General features: G+C 44.3%; 1 protein-coding gene across 9 annotated transcripts in view; it reads left to right on the top strand.

The window, feature by feature from the left end:
- The window catches only part of NFIB (nuclear factor I B), a 494,444-nt gene that overhangs the window by 32,595 nt on the left and 444,195 nt on the right, over positions 1-17,654 (top strand). The window lies entirely within an intron of this gene.

The following is a 17,654-nucleotide window of genomic DNA, read 5'->3' as shown; positions in this document are numbered from 1 at the left end:
AGGAAGCAGAGCAGCTTGGACTTGAATCAGCACTCTTCTATGGTGGCTTAACCCACTGTGCCACAACGCAGTCCCTGTGCTGGAGGTATTTCAAGTAGAACAGAGTGACTGGGGAGTGAGGTAGACAGGTGCAGATCTTGAATGAGCAGTTGATGATTGCCCATGGTGTGGCTGGCTTCATATGTGTTAGCTGAGCCTCTTCTTCCCAAGGAAATGTTCATTTACTCAGTTATTGAGTGAGGAAAAGTAGTTGTGCTTCTTTAGGGCTGGTGGCACACCCTGCCTTTAGCAGTTGCTTCACCCTAAATAGCTCTTGGCCTGTGACTCTTTTCTTAGCCACTTCCCATGGCGGAGCCTCCTAGACAGGAGGAGTAGCTGTAAAGTTACGTGGAAGGCTTGAACTTTGCATGAAAAGATTGAGGCTCAGCTCCCATACCTGCCACATTTTAGGCTGTGTGAGCATGGATAAGTCAATTCCCTCTGTGAGATTCATTTTCCACATGGCAAACAAACAAAAAACATCCATCAGCTGCCTCTCAGAGTTGCTATTGAGGTCCATAAAACAATATCCATGCAAACTGTCGCTGTGATCCATAAAGCAGCATATGTTATGAGTGACTGCTCACTCACTCATAGAGGGCTAACTTCTGCTATGCCCTGCTCTGGTGGTTATACTAGGCACAAGCTGAATACCAAATTCAATTCATGGGGCCAGCCACATTCTAAGATTCTCCCCAGACAGGAGGGGAGGCCACTGTTGTCACACAACTTCCCAGCCCCCATTCTTCAGGCTTCTATTCTCTGTGGGCTCAGTCCTCTCTTCTTCCACCTCTACCATCCTGTCCTCACCCCTCAGGCTTTCTGTCACCATTAGGAAGTCCTGTCCCAGAGCCAGAGATGTGATGTAGCTGATAAAGCTGCTGCCTGTAACACCAGCACTCTATATGGGTACTGGTTCGCATCCTGGCTGCTCCACTTCTGATCCAGCTTCCTGCTAACGGCCTGGAAAAAGCAGTGAAGGATGGTCCAAGTGTTTGGGCCCCTGTCCTACATGGGAGACTCAAATGAAGCTCCTGGCTTTGGCCTGGCCCTGCACTGGCCATTGCAGCCATCTGGGGAGTGAGCCAACAGATAGGTTCTCTCTCTCTGTGTAACTCTGACTTTCAAATAAATAATCTTGTTAAAAAAATTAAACTGTCCCCTGACACAGGTATGATCCTATAGGCTTTGCTCCTTCTAGGAGAATTTGTCATGTAGGCAACTCTTAAAAAAAGTCAATCTCTTTTCTGGCATCAGTGGTGGTGCTAACATCCTCAGAATGAGTATTCCAGATCTCTCTCTCTCATCCATACACCCAGTGAGTGTCATACCTGGTCCACAACTATTGCACATTAAGGTGGGAACCCCATCTTGATTGCTGAATCCCCCTGCTCAGCACAGAGCCTGACTCCCATCAACTGACCTGTGGAGGCAGTGAGTGATTGCATGAGTTCAGTGCCCAGCTCAGCCCCGCTCCCAGTGCTGTCCTTGGCTGCACACTGTGTTCCAGTATCTCTCCCACAACCAGCAACTCTGGGCATTGGAATTTCCTCTGAAGTTCATGCCCTGCCCCTCTGTACCTCCCAGTATGACCTGAGCTATCTCCTCACGTGAAGCTGCTTTTGGGAGTATCCACAGGGTCTGTGTCCATCCCATTTAAAGAGGAGCTGTAATCTGCCCGCCTTGTGGCTGGAACATAGAATTCTGTGTGTCCTCATCCTCCCTGCTTGCCCAAGCTGCCCAGTGTAACAGTTGAGTCACTCAATGAAAGCAAGTTGGGTCCATTCCAGAGCCATTTGTTAGTAAGCTTGTCTGATCAGGCTTGTGTGGGCTGAAACCAAATGTGAAAGCCACAGCAAAACTGTCATAGTACAACTTGGGGAGAATTAAAACATCCTGAAAAAGTTAGGCTTCTTCTGCCCTTCCAAGGAAGCACCAGGGTAGAAAAAATACAAATCTTGGAAACAAATTCTCTGATTTAAAAAAAGAAAAAGACTTTATGTGAAAATCAGAGTGAGAGAGAGAGTGAGAGAGAGAGAATTTTCCACTCACTGGTTTACTTCCTACATGGCTGTAAGAGCCAGGGCTGGACCAGGCTGAAGCCAGGAGCCAGGAATTCCGACTGGTCTGTGATATGGGTGGTAGGGGCCCAGGTACCTGGCTCCTTATCCACTATCTTTCCAGGCTTGTTAACCAGAACTGGATTGAGAGTCAGCAACTAGCGCTTGAAACAGCACTCTGATATGTGATGTGTGCATCCCAAGCAGCAGCTTAAACCTGCCACACCACAACATCCACCCCAGACTGTCTGAATTCAAATACTAGCCCCACTACTTTCAAGTGAGATAACTTTCTTCTGTGGGCCGTGACTTCTATGAAAATAGATATAATAGGTCCTCTATTTGTCTACAACTTTTTTAGATACATGTGATATAATGGACTTAAAAAAAGAAAGTGGGAAATCCATGACCAGCTTCAGGCAAGGCTAAATACAGGAGTTCAAACAAATCTTTCATAATTCTGGTACTTTCTTCACCTCTGGCTGTGACTATCCTGAGGCTGCCTGTACTGCCTGTTAACAAGAGCCAGGGAAAATGGCACCGCAATACAGTTTTGTCCCTTGCATGGGCTCCTTGCTCTTCTACCAGTCACAGCTTACAGAAGCGCCTCCTGGGTTGAGCCTGGATCTCAACCACCCATTTCCATGGCCAGGCGGGTGAGGCTTGGTTACCCCTGGAAGGGGAGCTGAATACCAGTTCATTACAGGGTTCTCCCAGTGGGGTTCTTATAAGGCACATGTGCAGGCCTCATCCATAAGGAGATGTCATTTGAAAAATGTCTCACACGTTGGTTGGCTTTAGTTCTTTCCCTCCCTCCCCCACTTCTTTTCTAACATCAAAGAACATCAGAGTGAAGATCTCAAAATGAACCATGTGTGAGTGACTCTCTAGGCCTGTGACCTGATACCAATGAACTTCTGTTTAGGTAGAACCACCAGGGCTGTTTTGCCCAAAATGACTTGAACATTAAGGCACTGATTGTAAGGACCTTTATTTATGCACATATGCCCTTGCATCTGCCCTTGTTCAGCTCCCAGGGAGCTCCCAAAAAACTGAATTGGAGAACAGTAATATAATGTGATAAGTATAAAATAATCCTGAACAAAGCAGTGTTTGCCAGCATTACTTCTTTCTGACAAGATGGAAAACCAAGAACTGACTACCTGGAATATGACTTGAGATTCCATTTTCCTAAATTGTTTTCCTATAAAACATGACATTCCATTTAAGGAGTACAACTTCGATGAAGTCAGTCCCATATGCAGATTATCATAAATTTTTGGGTACCTTGTAACTTACAGAGTTATTAAATAGCCCCCTCTAAGTGTGTGGAACATTGAAAAAGTTTATTCTTGAAAGAGTACAATGAATTAACCTGTATTGATGTGGTGGTATCTCAATTTGTAGAAAAGGAAATACAGAGGACTTATTATTGATGTGCCACAAACTAAGAAGTGTAGACCATGTATGCTCGTAAAAAACAGGAAAATGCAGTGGTTGATATTTTATTTCCCAAGGTATCTAATTAACTCTGCCAGTGATTATTGGTTGAGATAAGAGAGACACTCCTTGGGGAGGGATCTGGCTCTGGGAAGGGAAGTCTTAAGAGTTTCTAATTAGGCATTTTCTTTGTTGAGTAGCAGTTAATGCCGTGAGGACTATATTGGTACCTCAGTTATTAGGGGACATGGAAATGGCTTGGATGGACTACAAAATGCAAGGTGCCAGGGTTTCTCAATGTCACAGCTGAGATGGTGAAAAAGAAAGAGATGGGAGCTAACAGATGCTGAAGATGAAAAAGATCATATAGGTTCACTTCTACTCAACTCAACAAAAACTATCCAAATTAAGTAATTGCAGGGGTGGGCTCTTGGCCTAGCTGTGAAGCTGCCAGCTGGGATGCTTCCATACCATATTGGAGTGCCTGGCTTCAAGACCCAGCTCTGCTCCCAATTATAGCTTCCTGCCATTGTGCACCCTGGGAGGCAGTAGGTGATGACTCAAGAAGTTGGGTCCCTACCACCTATGTCAGTGACCCAGACTGAGTTACTGGTTCGTGGCTTTGGCCTGGCCCACACCCAGCTGTTGTGGACACTGGGGAGTGAACCAGTAGGTGAGAGCTCGCACCTTCTCTCAAGTAAGAAGGAAGGTAGGAAGGACAGAATTTAAATAATAGCAACAGTAGATAGTAGTAAATGCTTATTGCTTGCCCAGCCCTGAACTAAGCAGTTTAGAGGCATTGTTTTATTTAAATCTCACAACAGACTTACAAGACAAGTTCTATTATTTCCATCTCTCTTTTTTTGACAGGCAGAGTGGACAGTGAGAGAGAGAGACAGAGAGAAAGGTCTTCCTTTTGCCGTTGGTTCACCCTCCAATGGCCGCCGCGGCCGGAGCGCTGCGGCTGGCACACCGCGGCCGGAGCGCTGCGGCTGGCACACCACGCTGATCCGAAGCCAGGAGCCAGGTGCTTCCTCCCGGTCTCCCATGCGGGTGCAGGGCCCAAGTACTTGGACCATCCTCCACTGCACTCCCTGGCCACAGCAGAGAGCTGGCCTGGAAGAGGGGCAACCGGGACAGAATCCGGTGCCCCGACCGGGACTAGAACCTGGTGTGCCGGTGCCGCTAGGCGGAGGATTAGCCTAGTGAGCCGCAGTGCCGGCCTATTTCCATCTTACAGTTGAAGAGATTGGAGCTTAGACAGTTTAAATAACATTCTTACTATTCCATATCTAGTAAGTAGGGGATATGGAGCATCAACTCAAGTAGTTGATCTTAGAGCCTTAGCTACTAAACCATAATAAATCCTGGGTTACAGCAGGGAGGATTTAAGATTCTCCACCTGTAAGAAAATTAAATATGGGGGAATGCACCAATCATGGTCTTTTCTCAGCTCTTAGTTTATCTCTAAACACACGTCTGGCCTGGAAACAGGCTCTTCCTATGCATCAGTTCCTATTCTCCCACCTGTGTTTTCCATAAAGATAATGAGGGTCACCTTGGATCAACCAGAACACCTTATTTTTAATCACAGTGCACCTGGAAACTTGAAAGAATGTACACATTCATTTTCATTCCCAGTCCAGGCTCGGGATGGTTGGCTTTACCCTCAAAAGACAAGTGGTCATCAGCGAGAACTCAGGAAATTAGGCATTGGACCAGTCCACATAGGCTGGCAGTTAAAATTGGTCTCTAGCTCTCCTCTCAGACACACAAAGTTGATTTCTCTTCCATCTATTGCTGCTGTGGTGTGGACAAAAGCACAGAGTAGCTCTGCTTATCTTGGTTGTGTTGCAGATGTGTGTGAGATCAGTATAACTTCTTTTTCACCCCCACCTTGCCAGACTTCCCTGGAATCTCTCAGCACCATCAGTGGGTCATCATCTGCCCTGTAATTTGTTTCCTGAAAGCTGTAGATAGGAACTTTCCACCACCCTCTCTCTGGGATTTTATTTCACAGGAAGATGGGTATTGGTTAGGACTGTTGTCAACAGATAATTTTGTCTGTATCACAAGTGATAAGTGTACTGCATCAATGCAACCTGAAGTTTCTAAACATTCCCATTAAAAATTTATGAAGTAAACAAGTATAACAAGCAACATAAATGCTTTTTTTTCTTTTTTAAAAAATTATTTATTTGAAACTCAGAGTTAGAGGTAAAAAGAGAGAATCTTTCATCTGCTGGCTCACTCCCCAAGTGACCAAAGCAGCCAGGGCTGAGCTAAAACCAGCAGCCAGGAGCTTCATTCAGGTCTCCCACATGGTTGGCAGGGGCTGGGTTGGCAGTGGAGCAGTCGGGACACGAACTGACACCTATATGGGATGCCACCACCCTCTATGCCATAACACACCAGCCCCAGCATAAATGGTTTTTGTTTGTTTTTATTTTTTTGACAGGCAGAGTGGACAGTGAGAGAGAGAGAGAGAGACAGAGAGAAAGGTCTTCCTTTGCCGTTGGTTCACCCTCCAATGGCTGCCGTGGCCAGCGCTCTACGGCCGGCGCACCGTGGTGATCTGATGGCAGGAGCCAGGTACTTATCCTGGTCTCCCATGGGGTGCAGGGCCCAAGCACTTGGGCCATCCTCCACTGCACTCCCTGGCCACAGCAGAGAGCTGGCCTGGAAGAGGGACAACCGGGACAGAATCCAGTGCCCCGACCTGGACTAGAACCTGGTGTGCCGGCGCTGCAAGGCGGAGGATTAGCCTGTTGAGCCGCGGCGCCGGCCCGCATAAATGGTTTTTAAAAACCTAAGCACCAAGGCCACAGTTTGAGAGCAGAAAAGAAAGCACAGCAGTACTGCTGCTGTGGTGATTTCTGTGGGGGTTCTACAGGCTAATGAATGCGATGAGTGGGAAAGGCCCGTGGCGGATGGTTTCTTGGGTAGGTGGAGACCTGGGCAATTAGCAGTGGTCAGGCTGAAGGGCCTCCGAGTACAGCACCCAGGAGAAGCAAGGAAATAACTTGTCCTTGTGCAGCAAGTGTTTATGCCTGGAGGAAAGAGCCCAGATGGTTCTTGGGCCCACAAGCTTTTGTTGAAATGAAGTCACTGTAGGAAGGACAGTATATTGAGTGTCTCTCTCAGAAATGAAAGCAGAAACTGATGCCTCAGAAGCCCTAAGAGGAGTCAGAACCATGGAACCACACTCTAGGAACTGTTACTTTGCCAGCTTTGTAGCACCCCATCTTAGTGGGATCATTTATTTTTTTAAAGAAATAATTGATTTTTTAAAAAAGATCTATCTATTTATTTATTTCAAAGGCAGAGTTACCGAGAGAGAGAGAGAGAGAGAGAGAGAGACAGAGACAGACAGACAGACACAGAGAGAGTGCCGTCTTCCATCTGCTGGTTCACTCCCCAAATGGCCTCAATAGCTAGAGCTATGCTGATCTGAAGCCAGGAGCCTGGAGCTTCTTCCAGGTCTCCCATGTGGGTTCAGGGGCCCAAAGACCTGGGCCATCTTCCACTGCTCTCAGGCCACAGCAGAGAGCTGGATCGAAAGAGGAGCAGCTGGGACTTGAACCAGCACCCATATGGGATGCTGGCACTGCAGATGGCGGCTTCGCCCACTACGTCACAGTGCCGGCCCTGAAATAATTGATTTTTAAAATTGTCTTCTTTTTATTTATCTGAAAGACAGATCTCCCATATGCTGGTTCACTCCACAAATGCTTACAACAGCCAGGGCTAGGTCAGCCTGAAACCCAAAACTCTATCTGGGTCCCCCATGTTGGTGGCAGGGAACCATGTACTTGAACTATCATCTTCTCCCTCCCAGGATGTATATTAACAGGAAGCCAGAATCAGAAGTGGATCCAGGGCTTAAACCCAGGTACTCCCATAGAGGATGTGGGCATCACAAGTGGCATCTTAATCACTGTCCCAAATATTCACCCCTTTAGTAGCCTCCTCAGCGTGAAAGAGCCTGGTTTCCTGGACCTGCCCCGAGGAAAGAGCCATGAGGATGCCTGTCCAAACTGAGGAGGACCTCCCAATACAGCAGCAATTGCAAGACCCTTGAATCGGTCCACAATGTTGGTGGAAAATAGAAAGGGAATGTTTGGGTCTTTGACATATGATGTAATAAACAACTCAACATGAGAACAAGAAATCTGACAAGGAGCCCAAAGAGCAGCCAAGAAGTTCCAAGTTTCCTCATGCAAATTTTGAAAATGTTGAGTGAAGTATAAGAATGCTATTTATTACCTGGGTACATAAAGGAATGGATTTTCATTGTTATTGTTTTTGTTTTTGGGGGGTTTTTTCTTTTGCTGATTTTAAAATCATGGAAAAATGCTCTATGCCTGATGGGCCAAGGACTGAAAATGTGAATTCCACTTCAACATCCCACCAGGAATTTTAAAAATTAAAGACAAATTGGAACACACCTGTCCCCCTGAGAGAATCTCTCGTGTATTCGCCAAACCCTTCAACGTTTTTGAAGGAGACGTGTGTTTCCAGGTATGCTCCGGGATAGTATCTTTAATTGGTGTGAAATCTGATCTAACTTAAAAGAACTGATCTACTTCAAAGAAAGAGCCAGTCCTCTCTGATTCTGCCACTTTAATTAATGAGAGGTAAATAATAATCCTTTTTGCCTCCTCATATTGTGAAACAACCTTTACCTGCAAGGAGGGAAGGAGAAGAAAAAGAGCCGCACGTGGAGATTAAAGAATGCCATATTTTGCAATATGTGTCAGACACGCTAAAGCACATCTTGGTCCTGGGAAGGATCCATTCAGCCATATTTTCATTCAGGACTCGACATTCATCCAAGAAACACTGAGAAACACCTCCTCCGAGTTAAGTGGAAACACAGAGTGTTCTGTTCTCAGCACCAAGCAGATAAAGCAGTTATGACATGCTTGCCCCCAAGGTGTTTATTTCATAATCTCATGCAGCTGTCAGCTAAGTGATTTAAGCGTTGAGGTTGGGAGAATTTAACAGTGCAGTGTGTTCAGGGATTTTCCTCTTTAAAAAGATTTAATGATAGAGTTGCAGAGAAAAAAATGCTTTTTTTCTTTCTAAAAATCTGTGAAGTCACAGTTAGCAAGAAAAACATGCTTCTGCCTTCATTATCAGTGCTTACTCTGGGTAATCCCAAAAGGAAGACAAAATTTATAACCTCTGAACATTCAAATAATTCAATTTGACCACTTATACTAAAATCAAGACATATCTCCTCAAACGTGGTGGACAAGTAGCGGCCCGAAGGAAAGCAGCCAGCACACAGCTCCTTGGGTCCTTGTTAGTGGAGGTCCTGAATGGCCCCCCTCCCCGCCCTCATGGATGCTTCTGTGATACAAGGAGAACAGTTCATACTGAGCTCTAGTTTGGAACTGTCGCAATCCTCATTGCTGCTATTTAGGGAATGCTATCACAGGCTAAAAGCTGATTGAAAGTTTACAAAACCCTGTAAGGTATATTTCGTCTTCTCTCCAAGGTGCAAAAGGTTAGTTCACCCAGCTGACAAGAAGCAGAATCACTTTTACTCTTTCTAAAAAGTATATTTATTTGAGAGAGAGAGAGGGAAGGGGAGGGAGAGGGAGGGAAAGAGTGAAAGGGAGGGGAAGGGAGAGGGAGGGGGAGGGAAAGGAAGGGGGAGGGAGAGGGAGGAGGAGGGAGAGGGAGGGAGAGAGGGAAAGGGAGGGAGGGAGATTGAGATTGAGATCTCATTCCCTGGTTCACTCCCTCAAATGCTTGCAATGGTTTCATGCCAGGGCTGAAGCTGGGAGCCAGAAACTCAATCCAGGTCTCCCTTGTGGTGGCAGGAACCCAGTTACCTGAGCCATCACTGCTGCCTCTGAAAGTCCTCATTAGCAGGAAGCTGGAGTCAGGAGCTGGCGCTGAGACTAGACAGAATCTAGGTACTTCAATATCAGGTGCCATCTTGACTGCTATTTAACTGGTAGGCTAAACACCCACCCCAGGTGCACAGTGTAAACTCAGAGCTGAGCAGTCAAGGTTTTACACAGTGGATACTCTCTCTTCACATCATGGCCCTCAGTCTCTTGGTTTGTAAAAGGAACTTAGGCTTACGGTGTAGTTGGGGAAGAAGAATCTAAAAGCAATAATGAACTTTACAAACATATGCATAAACTGTAGAGAGCCACAGCAATGTATGAGATCCTGAGACTCTGTGGAATGACTAACTCATAGAACCTGAAGTCAGAAATAAGATCACAATTGATTTATTCCTTCTACAATATGATTTTGGTGTTTTGGGTTACCCTAATGAAAAAATAATGTCCAAAGATTTTGTAAGGGAAAATAAAAGATAGAGTTCACATCTTATTATGATCTTGGAATTCAAACATGAAGAATGTGAATTTTTTATTTAATAAATTTCTGGACAGTGTGAGGGAGAAAAAAAAAACTCAGTAATATAAGAAAGTTTCCACAAGATATGATCATCCTTGCAGGATTTTGCCCTGTTCAAAAAGTTCATGGTAAATATATTTTAAGAAAAAACTATGCACAAATTTCAAACATTTTCCCCAAAATAAACTTATCCTTTTAAAACAGATTTTTAATTTCTGTGAAAGGCAGAGTCACAGAGGAGGAGAGATGGGAGGAGACAGAGGTCTGTTCACTAGTTCACTGCTCCAGTGGCCAAAATGACCAGGACTGGGCCAGGCAGAAGCCGGGAGCCTGGAACTCCATGCAGGTCTCCCACGCAGGTGGCTAGGACCCAAGATCTTGGACCATCTTGTGCTGCTTTCCCAGGTGCATTAGCAAGGATCTGGATTGGACATGACGCATCCAGGACCCAAACTGACACCCATACGGGATGCCATATGGCGTCACTGCCAGCGGCTTATTAACCCACTGCACATCGTGCTGGCCCCTAAACTGATCTTTTAATTCCCTTTGGGTGGAAAGCTGTGTCTTGAGAATGCTGCATTGCGGCTAACCAGCCGCAGACTCTCGAGAGGACTCCCACCCTCCCTGGCACTTCCTCCTGCCAGGGCCTGACTTCCTCTCAGCTTCATCCTCTGCTGTTTCTCCTCCTCTTCTACCCCCGAGTGGCCACAGTCATCCTGGAACCCCATGCTCCGCCACACCTCTTGACCTTGTACGTTTTGATTCCTCTTTCTAGACTTCCCTCATGCTCTTACCATCCAGATGCCTCATTTCCTGTGTTCTCTTGTACCTTAAACATCCAGTTCAAACTCCGTCTCTTAATTTTCTTCAGACCCCTCAAACTCTTACTCCCTTCAATGAGAGCAGCTCATTTGAAGTCCTTACCATGGCCCAGAACTTTTTTTTTAATTAAAGATTTATTTATTTTACTTGAAAGTCAGAAGTTAGAGTTACCTAGAGAGAGAAAGAGAGGCAGAGAGAGAGAGGTCTCCCATCTGCTGGTTCACTCCCCAAATGGCCGCAACAAATGGAGCTGTGCCTATTTGAAGCCAGGAGCCAGGAGCTTCTTCCAGGTCTCCCATGCAGGTGCAGGGGCCCAAGGGCTTGGGCCATCCTCCACTGCTTTCCCAGGCCATGGCAGAGAGCTGGATCGGAAGTGGAGCAATTGGGTCTCGAACCAGCTCCCATATGGGATGCTGGCACTGCAGGCAGCAGCTTTACCTGCTATACCACAGCGCCAGCCCCCAGAACTTTTTCTAAGAGCTGTATGTGTGCTCCATTAATCTTTACCACAATGACAAAAACATGGTTGAGAAAATGGAAGTAAAGAGGAGTAACTAGTGCAGAATTAAACAGCTGGTAAGGGGTAGGTGCTGTGGCAGAAGCAGGTAAAGCCATCGCCTGCAGTGGCGGCATCCCATATGGGCACCGGTTCAAGTCCTAGCTGTTCTACTTCCCATCCAGCTCTCTGCTATAGCCTAGGAAAGCAGTAGAAGGTGGCCCAAGTCCTTGAGGCCCTGCAACCGTGTAAGAGACCTGGAGGAGGCTCCTGCTCCTGGCTGTGGATTGGCGCAGCCCTGCCATTGCGGCCAATTTGGGAGTAAACCAGCAGATGGAAGACCTCCCTCTCCCTCTCCCTCCCTCTCTCTCTCTCTCCCCCCTCCCCTACTCCATCCCTCTGTGTGTAACACTTTCAAATAAATCTTAAAAAAAAAAAAAGCTGGTAAGTGGCACAGCCAAGATTTAAAACTGTATAGAGTCAAAAAGAATAGAAGAGAGAATTTTTTTTAACTTTTATTTAATGAATATAAATTTCCAAAGTACGGCTTATGGATTACAATGGCTTCCCCCCCATAACGTCCCTCCCACCCGCAACCCTCCCCTTTCCCACTCCCTCTCCCCTTCCATTCACATGACGATTCATTTTCAATTCTCTTTATATACAGAAGATCAGTTTAGCATATTAAGTAAAGATTTCAACAGTTTGCTCCCACACAGAAACATAAAGTGAAAAATAATAGATGATTTTTTAAATGATGATGAAATCAGATCAGACCTATTGTCATGTTTAATCCCAGTGAGAGTCAAGTTGGGAATTGATAATTTCTTCTTCTTCTTTTTTTTTTTTTTTACAGAAGATCAGTTTAGTATACATTAAGTAAAGATTTCAACAGTTTGCACCCCCATAGAAACACAAAGTGAAATATACTGTTTGAGTACTCGTTATAGCATTAAGTCTCAATGTACAGCACATTAAGGACAGAGATCCTACATGAGGAGTAAGTGCACAGTGACTCCTGTTGTTGACTTTACAAATTGACACTCCTGTTTATGGCATCAGTAATCTCCCTATGCACCAGTCATGAGTTTCCAAGGCTATGGAAGCCCCTTGAGTTCTCCGACTCTTATCTTGTTTAGACAAGGTCATAGTCAAAGTGGAGGTTCTCTCCTCCCTTCAGAGAAAGGTACCTCCTTCTTTGAAGACCTGTTCTTTCCACTGGGATCTCACTCACAGAGATCTTTTTGCCAGAGTGTCTTGGCTTTCCATGCCTGAAATACTCTCATGGGCTTTTCAGCCAGATCAGAATGCCTTTAGGGCTGATTCTGAGGCCAGAGTGCTGTTTAGGACATCCGCCATTCTATGAGTCTGCTGAGTATCTCGCTTCCCATGTTGGATCACTCTCCCCTTTATTTATTCTATCGGTTAGTATTAGCAGGTACTAGACTTGTTTATGTGATCCCTTTGGCTCTTAGTCCTATCATTATGATCAATTGTGAACTGAAATTGATCACTTGGACTAGTGAGATGGCATTGGTACATGCCACCTTGATGGGATTAAATTGGAGTCCCCTGGTATGTTTCTAACTCTACCATTTGGGGCAAGTCAGCTTGAGCATGTCCCAAAATGTACATCTCTTCCCTCTCTTATTCCCACTCTTATGTTTAACAGGGATCACATTTCAGTTAAATTTCAACACTTAAGAATAACTGTGTATTAATTACAGAATTAAACCAGTAGTATTAAGTAGAACAGACAAAAAAAAAACTACTAAGAGGGATAATGTATTAAGTTGTTCATTAACAGTCAGGGCTATGCTGATCAAGTCACCGTTTCTCATAGTGTCGATTTCACTTCAACAGGTTTCCTTTTTGGTGTTCAGTCAGTTGTCACCGATCAGGGAGAACATATGGTATTTATCCCTTTGGGACTGGCTTTTTTCACTCAGCATGATGTGTTCCAGATTCCTCCATTTTGTTGCAAATGACTGGATTTCATTGTTTCTTACTGCGGTATAGTATTCTAAAGAGTACATATCCCATAATTTCTTTATCCAGTCTACCGTTGATGGGCATTTAGGTTGGTTCCAGGTCTTAGCTATTGTGAATTGTGCTGCAATAAACATTAGGGTGCAGACCTCTTTTTTGTTTGCCAATTTAAATTCCTTTGGGTAAATTCCAAGGAGTGGGATGGCTGGGTCGAATGGTGGGGTTATATTCAGGTTTTTGAGGAATCTCCAGACTGACTTCCATAGTGGCTTGACCAGTTTGCATTCCCACCAACAGTGGGTTAGTGTCCCTTTTTCCCCACATCCTCGCCAGCATCTGTTGTTGGTAGATTTCTGTATGTGAGCCATTCTAACCGGGGTGAGGTGAAACCTCATTGTGATTTTGATTTGCATTTCCCTGATTGCTAGTGACCTTGAACATTTTTTCATGTGCCTGTTGGCCATTTGGATTTCCTCTTTTGAAAAATGTCTATTGAGGTCCTTGGCCCATCTCTTAATTGGGTTGTTGGTTTTGTTTTTGTGGAGTTTCTTGATCTCTTTGTAGATTCTGGTTATTAACCCTTTATCTGTTGCATAATTTGCAAATATTTTTTCCCATTCTGTCGGTTGTCTCTTCACTCTCCTGACTGTTTCTTTTGCAGTACAGAAACTTCTCAATTTGATGCAATCCCAATAGTTGATTTTGGCTTTGACTGCCTGTGTCTCCCGGGTCTTTTCCAGAAATTCTTTGCCTGTGCCAATATCTTGAAGGGTTTCTCCAATGTTCTCTAATAACTTGATGGTGTCAGGTCATAGATTTAGGTCTTTAATCCATGTTGAGTGGATTTTTGTGTAAGGTGTAAGGTAGGGGTCTTGCTTCATGCTTCTGCACGTAGAAGAGAGAATTTTGAATGCTCTCACCTCAAAGAGATGATAATTTTTATGGTAATGGATATGCTATTACCCTGCACTGATAATTACACAATGCATACATAAATTGAAATATCCTATTCTACCTACTCCATAAATATGTACAATTATTATGTGTCAATCAAGAATAAATAAAACCATGTAGACTAACACCTGTTAGCAGACATAAGGGGTCTGTGTGCTCCGGCTGCTGTCAGATAATCAGCTGCAAGCAGCAGTCACTCAAAGGAAAGCTTTCTCTGTGCAAAGTGACATGGGAAGGTGTCCTTCCCTAAAGATGCTGCCTCCTTGAGAAGCAGTTTGCCAGGGCTTTTACAGCAAGAGTTGGGGAGTGTCCAGGGTGGAGAAAGAAGATCCTGCTTAAGCAGCATCTTCATTGAAAAATCTGACTTAGACTAGCTTCTTGGAGCTGTCAGTTGTGGTGGTCTCTCCCCTCTGAGACCAGTATTGCATAGTTTCCTGGAACATCTTCTGAGAAACAAGCTCAAGCAAGTGAAGTGTTGTAGGTGCTCTGCCCTTGTTCCTGTGCCCCTCTTCTTTTGTAAATCCCATACTCTGGGTTACACTCCCAAGCCCACGCTTTGCTTGTTGTAATTTCTGTATGATATTCCATTGCATGAATGTAAACACAGTTATTCACTGTTTAGTCAGTGCACATATAGGGCATTTTGAGTTCTTTGTTATTACAATTAGTTTTGCCGTGAACATTCTCTGCACATGAGATTTTCCAGAGGTTATAAAACTTAATTCTTAAAAATGCATACCTACAGCCTGTGCCGTGGCTCACTAGGCTAATCCTCCGCCTGTGGCGCTGGCACCCCAGGATCTAGTCCCGGTCGGGGCACCGGATTCTGTCCTGGTTGCCCCTCTCCCAGGCCAGCTCTCTACTGTGGCCTGGGAGTGCAGTGGAGGATGGCCCAAGTGCTTGGGCCCTGCACCCCATGGGAGACCAGGAGGAAGCACCTGGCGCCTGGCTTCGGATCGGCGCAGCGCAGCCATTTGCGGCAGGGGGGCGGTGAACCAACAAAAGGAAGACCTTTCTGTCTCTCTCTCTCACTGTCTAACTCTGCCTGTCAAAAAAAAAAAAAAGAAAGAAAGAAAGAAAAAATGCATACCTAGGATCATATGAGATAGTGAATGATGACCCCAAATTGCCATCTAAAGTAGTTGCAAGGACTGCTACTAGTCATGTGAAAGAGCTTGCCAACAGGTGACACTGTCAGTAATGTGATATTTACTGATGCCTTAATTTGCATTTTCTTAAATTTTGAGATTTTTTTCACAAGTATATTCAATATTCATGTTGCCTCTCCTGTAAAATGCATCTTAATTTTTTAACCCATTTTCAAACTGGGTTATCTTTTTCAGTGAGTTGCAAAAGTTGTTTATATAGTATAGAAGCTAAACCTTTGCTGATTTTGAGTGTTGCAGTATCTTCTGGATTTTGGCATCTTTCACTTCATCATATTATCTTTTTTTTTTTTTTTTTTTTTTTTTTTTTTTTTTTTTTTTACAGGCAGAGTGGACAGTGAGAGAGAGAGAGAGAGAGAGAGAGAAAGGTCTTCCTTTGCCCCTTTGCCATTGGTTTACCCTCCAATGGCTGCCGCGGCCGGAGCACTGCGGCCAGCGCACTGTGCTGATCCGAAAGCAGGAGCCAGGTGCTTCTTCTCCTGGTCTACCATGGGGTGCAGGGCCCAAGCACTTGGGCCATCCTCCACTGCACTCCCTGGCCACAGCAGACAGCTGGCCTGGAAGAGGGGCAACCGGGACAGAATCCAGCGCCCGGACTGGGACTAGAACCCGGTGTGCCGGCACCGCTAGGCGGAGGATTAGCCTATTGACGGCTGCCTGATCTTGATGTATCCACTCCCTGGAACTATGAGCTGAATAAACTTTGTGTACTGATAACTCATCTAGTTACAAGGTACACAGTCACAGCAACAGAAAATAGACTAAGACAACCCTTGCATAGGAATAAGAAACATGAAGGAAGGAAGGTTAAAAGAACTATCTTGGGTCACTGAGCCAGTGGGTACCCAGCCCTGTACCCAATTCAGTCCTGCCAGCACACACCAGTACTCATGCCATCACATTTTTGAAGGGGAGGTAAGTAGGTCTTCCAATACTGACACAGCCTCCCTGTTGCAAGGAACTAGAAGAAATGTAAACAGGCCACAGTTGGATTGACAACCCATGGCCAGAATGTTTACAAACTCAACAGAGAATTTGTAAATACTAGTGTTCTTGACCAGGTAGGAAAACTTCAGGTCAGTATCTAGGATGAAGCATGGTGGAGGATTAGCCTATTGAGCCACAGCGCCGGCCATGTGAGGTCTCATTAAGGACATTATTCCCTACTTTAAAATCAGGGAGATATCTCCCCATAGTTTCTTCTGGAATTTCTAGTTTTGTGTCTTGTATTTAAATTCAGAATCTATTTGATGGGTTTGTATGTCAGACAGATTGTTCCAGAGCCTGCGATAGTTCCTTCCTCTCTATGGATCATAACTTTGATTCATTTGAAATATAAATGCTTCCATTATTAGCTTATTAAATGTTAATAGCACATCAAATGTTGGTAAATAGTAATCATTGTTGGTACATTGTTAGCATAACTTTAATAGAGAGAAATTTGGCAATTTCTAACAGAATTGAAAATTTTCAACACTTCCATTTCTTGGAATTTATCCAAAGATGCAATCTCAAATATGTATTGAAGCATTTGCACAAAGAGGTTCATCCTAGCAGAGCTTGCACTGTAATAGCATTCATTGCCCCAAACACACCTAAAGTAAACATCACCTAAATGCTCACCCATGAGGTTAAATGACGTGTGCTATATGTTACCAGCTATTTAGAATGGATAGGACAGTAATAGAACCATCAACCTGGAATGTCCTCTAACACATAAAAGTGAAAATGCATTGAATATACAGTAGCTATAAAATAATGCATATAGCTATATAAATATATAATGTTTTATAAAAATGAAGTATCAAAGATTGGTTATTACATATAATAATTTTTATAAAATGTGGTTTACTTGCATAGAATATCTCTGGAAAGGCACACAAAAATTGTAGTAGCTGTTATCCCTCGGGAGAAGAATGAGGAGACTAGAACATTGGAAAGAGACTTTTTCCTCTTGATGTCCTTCTTTTTGTAACTTTAATTTTTGCAGCACATGCCTGCAAGACATGGACTGTTTTAATCCTAGCTGAATGAAAAAAAAATGAATAAATAAACACAAAGTAGACAACTTTTGGTTCCACATATAAAAAACTCAAAATTTAAAAGGCACAAAACCAGACACACGAACATCCCTAAAACAAGATGTTTGGTGACAGGCAAAGTTTGGAGGGAGGAAACTCTTCTTGCTGGGCTTCTACATGTACCTTTTTATTTTTATTTTCTGTCTCTTTTTATTTTCTTTCCAGTATCATGTTTCGATCAACTTAAATCCACAATCTATCTTTTATTCTATTTTCTCATTAT

This window comes from Oryctolagus cuniculus, chromosome 1 (assembly GCF_051225735.1).
Source record: "Oryctolagus cuniculus isolate XC-2025 breed Fujian yellow rabbit chromosome 1, ASM5122573v1, whole genome shotgun sequence".
Classification (NCBI taxonomy): Eukaryota; Metazoa; Chordata; class Mammalia; order Lagomorpha; family Leporidae; genus Oryctolagus; species Oryctolagus cuniculus.
This window is presented reverse-complemented; position numbering and strand designations above follow the sequence as displayed.